We start from the raw sequence: 5,336 nt of genomic DNA, 5'->3' as shown, positions 1-5,336 counted from the left end.
TTGTTTTTTGGTTTTTTTTGCTTCAGTTTGACAATTGCACAATAAATCAGGATGGTGTCTATATTCAAGTTTTAATGTCACCTTATTTAAACTATTTAATGCTCTTTTAAAATCTTGAAAATATTTGTACAAGAATTTCAATTTTATAAGAATTTGAAGTACATTCAGAGTAGTGGAAACTCGGTCATTGTGTAGCGAAAAACATCCCTGAACAAAGCAAACAGATGTTTTTGTTTGCTTTTGTTCAGGGATTCCTCCATGTTTGTTGCTGTTGTTATCATCCTAGCTGCCACGTGTCTTGTGCATCAGTGTGATCAGTGGTCCAGGAACTCCTGCACTCACAAAGGTTCTGTGTTGTCTGGAGAGCAAACTGTTAAGTTAAATTAAATTCAATTAAAGACGAGGCAGGTGGTTGAGCAGTTTAATATAGACCTTCAGAACATGGTAAAGTAGATGTGAGACTCTCTTCTTTTACAGAGGACACTGAAGTACTTTCATTTTACATAGTGATTTAATAACTGCAAAATAAAACTTCTGCCTCCTTGATCTATGTTGTTTTATTCATACCCAGTGGCACTTAATCCTGAGGATTCAGGAGAGGCAGAAAACCCAAGAGAATGAATTAAAAGCAGCAACACCATGGAATAGAATGAGAACAGAGGAGGCAAAAAAGAAAAAAACGCGTGCAGAGTGGGGAACGGGGCCTTACTGTTTGGGTGAAACATGTTGCTGGAAGTCAGGAGATCTTGAAGGCCACAGCAGCTCAATCAAGTGATAAGGAGCAGCTGCAGCAACATGTGCAGCAGCTCTGTGAAGTTCCCAGTGAATGACAGGGAAAAGGTTGCAACAAAATAAAAGCAGGACATTCAAATCCTCAGGGTATTTTTGGGCTGGACAGGGCTAAAATATGTGTTATGATAACGCAGTGTCATCTTTAGTTCTCTCAATCCGAGGCAGAAATCTTCAACACAATTGAATATACATATATTCATTGTCGGGTTTTTAACAGGGCAGAATACCTCACATTTTAGACTCAAATTTATTTCATCTACAAGATATGAAGTTGTCCTCCTTCACTACTTGGTGGTGGGCATCATATATCCATGCATCCAGTCATCCATCCAACTTACCTTCATCAATCCCTCCATCCATGCATTCATCCATCCAACCATTTAATCATGCATCCATCCATCTATACCTTCATCCATCCCTCCATGCATTTATCCATCCATCCATCCGTCCATGCATCAAGTCACCAATCCATCATATATTCATCAATCCCTCCATCCATGCATTCATCCATCCAACCATTTAACCATGCATCCATCCATCTATTCATCCATGAATTTAACCAACCCTTCATCCTCCTTCACTGGGACTTGGCCTCATAACACCAGAGATGCTCTGTTCTTTCTCCTTGCATAGCAACCATCAGTCCGGTTCCAACAATTTCCCTCACAGCTGCATTTATAAACTGCAGATATACTACACAGTGCAAGAACACGCTGAACCGTTCAGAACGTTAACTGGAGATGTGATAAAATTCCAAGTTTTCCATCCTTCTTTCTCAATGTACGTCTTCTTACATAATCGTAATATTAATGACAGTGTATATGACCTTTCCATACATTGCAATGTTTCCGCAGATGCAACTAATCGCATATTTAGTTGCATCATTTTTCCAATAACACTTGTGACATAAGATCATAGTAATGTACAGAGAGAGGCTATAGGAAAGTTTATCTAAACAAAATGAAATACCAAATCACTCCCACAACTCCTTAAAGAAATATCTGCCCAGCACTGACGCCGACACCGATGATAGAATGATATACGCACTTGTAGATGTCTTTGGAACTATTCGCCAGAGTGCAATATTCTGATACTCCCTCGCTTCGCTTGTCTCTGCTCTTCACATTTACTTTTTTCAGATTGTTAATTGTTTCAGGCAGTCTGTCCGGGAAGGTCTGAGATTTGTGGATTTGTCCTGTTGATGTTGTTCCTGTTTTTACAATGCACCTGTGAGGCAGGAGACGTGGAGCGCTACGCACGTGCACACTTTGATGAGCGAAAGAAAAAAGTGGAGGACTCAAGATTTAGCCTGACTTTGTTGGAGTTAGTTGTTGATCAATTCTGACCTTTGACCCTCCCCTGGATGTTTTGTTTCGCATCAAAACAACAAATCCATTGACTTTGTAGTGGCAATGACCACTTTTCCAGCTCTGATCATGAGATCCAGAGGAAAGCCTTGACGGGTCCTGAGAAGAACTGCTGCCATGCCGTCTGTTGTTCAAGGTGCCGAGCACCCGATCAAGTGGGCAGGCCCAGAGATCAAAGCCAGACTCTATGGAGTGATTATAAATAAGAACATCTTGTCTGAGCCTCTATTCTTTTTTTTCGTAAGAGACATTCATTCTCACTATTTCCTTTTTACAACAGCTGCCTCAAATTCAACCATTGTTTTAAGAGTATTACATGCTTTTTTCTGGCGTGAACTGATCCACATGAACCAGTGAAGTGAACACAGTCTTCAAAAAGTTCTGATTGGTCAGTGACTGTTTACCCAGCTCTCCATTACTGAAATCTAACCCTTCCATAAACATGACCAGGGTCAGTGACAATATTTATGGTTCATGCTGTTTAATTGGAGACTTTTTCCTGACTCAGGCTTTGAAAAGTGGTGAGCATCATCCATCCATCCATCCATCTGTCCATCCATCCATCCATCCATCCAGACATCCATCCATGCCTTCATCCATCCATACATACATCCATGCACTCAGTCATCCGTCCATCTGTCGATCCATCCAGACATCCATCATACATCCCTCGATTCATCCATCCATCCATTCTTCATCCATATCATTTATGCCTTCATCCATTCATTTATCCATCTATTCATCCATCCATGTATTCATACATCCATCCATGCATTCAGTCACCCAGCCAACCTTTCATCCATGCATCCATTCATTCATCCCTCAGTCTAGCTATCCAAGCATTTAGCCAGCCATCCATTCATCCATTTATCCACCCATCCCATTTTCTGCGCAGTCTAACCAACATCATTCATACTCTTGTTCTTTTGTCTGAGTAGGAACATCAAACAAGGAGGGTAAATCAAGAGCTTTTGGCTCAGCTCTTTCTTCACCACCACAGAAAGATACAGAATTCTCAGGAATTCATCAATGTGCAATCCTCCCTTCGCTCCCGAACAAAGATCATAGAAGTCTTTCACTGGGGATATGGTCTCTCCAACAAACTTGACAGAAATTCCTTTTCAAACTGAGAACAAATGTCCTTGGGTTCAGATGATTTCCTGATGGTTTCTGACTGAGGGTCGGTCTGAGGGCACTAACAGCACCGCATCATCTGCAAAAGGCTGTGAAACAAATCTTCAGCAGTACATTGGAAAGGTTTTACAGCTCATACACTTTATGTTTTTTCATCATTGCCTTTCCCTGTTCTTCTAACTTATTTAGCATATTTAGGGACGTCCCACCTTTGCTCCTGTTTTGGATACCAAACCCTGTTTTATCTCGTCATGACGGGCTTTAGTGTTCCGGAAAGCAGGAGCCACTGTGTCCAAGTGGTCCTGAAGTAAATTTATGTCCATCAAATGTGTGTCTGTCTATGTGTTTCTGTGTCCCAGTTATTATGCAACCAAAGCGAAGCATTGGTGCAGATTCTTGTGTGAGATCATTTTGGGATCACACCCTTCATTGATGTCACCACCAAATAATTGTGTGTTTATAGTACAAAGTAAACGAAGAAGGAATAAAGTAAAATGCAAATCGGCCAAAGTGTGTTTTTGTTCAAAACCTGGCGTGGAAGTTTGACTGAGGAGACCGGGAACATGACTAAACAGTGCTGGGAAAAGATACAGTGTGGAATTGTCAAAGTGGAGATAAATGTTGCTACTGGCCACAGAGACTATAAATGATTTAATCTTTTTTCTTTCTGCTTGCTCAGGCAACACAAGTTTAACTCTTGAGAGAGGAGTGTGGTTTATGTAATGCAGAGAAAAGAGTGTGTGAGCTGAATGTCCTGAGATGACCTCGATAGAACGTGAAACATAAACGTAGTGATAAGGCATGGCTACAGGGTTATATTTAAAGTTATATTTAGACATACTGAAATGGACAGGAGACATTCCGAAAGTTGCAGACGTGTCCTGAAAAAAATCCAAGCAAGAATGAGTAGAATGTCCTGCTCAGGTTGGAAACAAGTTCCTTCCTCAATATTCGTGGAAACTTACTTTTGAGATCCAGTCACCTGTGACCATAAAATTCGGTTAGAGACCAAAATAATAAAATGCAGTTGAGTTGAGAATTCCTGAAAGGATCGTTCTGTTGAGTCTCCTTGTGAATGGAGAGAAGCCAACTGAGATATCTCATGCCTCCCAGGTGAGGTGCTTCAGGCAAATCCTTCTTTGTGTAAGCCCCAAGATAGATCCATAGATGGATGAATGAGCGGATGGACTGACAGGCAGACAGATATTCAGTAACCTAGGTAAAATTGAGTTGGTTAGAGTGGACCACACGATTGTTTACTAAACATTGTCTGTCAGATGAGTCATTTAACTTGAAGATGAAAACAAAATATCAAGGAAATGTTGTGGCAACACATCCCCCAAATAAGCCAAAATATAAGCTACTGTTACTGAGAGATTCAGGAAGACAGATTAGAATTAAAAATGTGGCGCCGACAATTGAACTGGCCCTTGCTATATGCTGTAGTGCATTATGGGTCTTGGTGGCAAGGATGCTACCTACAGAGTTTCTTTCTGTTTGTGTGACTTTATATTCTGCACTTAGCAATCTAAATTAAACAAAATAATAGAATAGTTATAGCTTCAACATCAGTAAAATTGTAATAAATAGTCTTGCTATAACGCAATGTGTGGCCAGCTGGAATATGCGAGGAATCTCCTGTCAAATCGAAGCAGAACTATCAAATTGAAAAGTATAATGACAGGAAGAGCCAGACTGGGAAATTGGTGTCCATATACTTGACTGTGTGCTGAGATTTTCTGGGCGGCCGAGGACAATGAGAGGAACGTAGATTAGAAGCAGATGGTGTCACGCAGAGTACAAGGAATAAACACTTTCGGATAAATCAACGCGCACTGAGAACATTAGGCAGCACAGGAGTGCGTAACACGGGACGGAGCTGGGAGTCAGACAAACACCTCCAGTGCAGTCAAATAAACATCAGTAAATAATGCTAATTGTTGTCTTGCTTTGTTAACGCTCATGCCTTCCAGGCCTTCAGGCTTTTTATTTGAGCCTGAAAAGCATGAGCTGGAATACACTGGCTTCTCTCAGGAAGGGTCT

Source organism: Synchiropus splendidus, chromosome 9, assembly GCF_027744825.2.
Source record: "Synchiropus splendidus isolate RoL2022-P1 chromosome 9, RoL_Sspl_1.0, whole genome shotgun sequence".
NCBI classification, from domain to species: domain Eukaryota; kingdom Metazoa; phylum Chordata; class Actinopteri; order Syngnathiformes; family Callionymidae; genus Synchiropus; species Synchiropus splendidus.
This window is presented reverse-complemented; position numbering follows the sequence as displayed.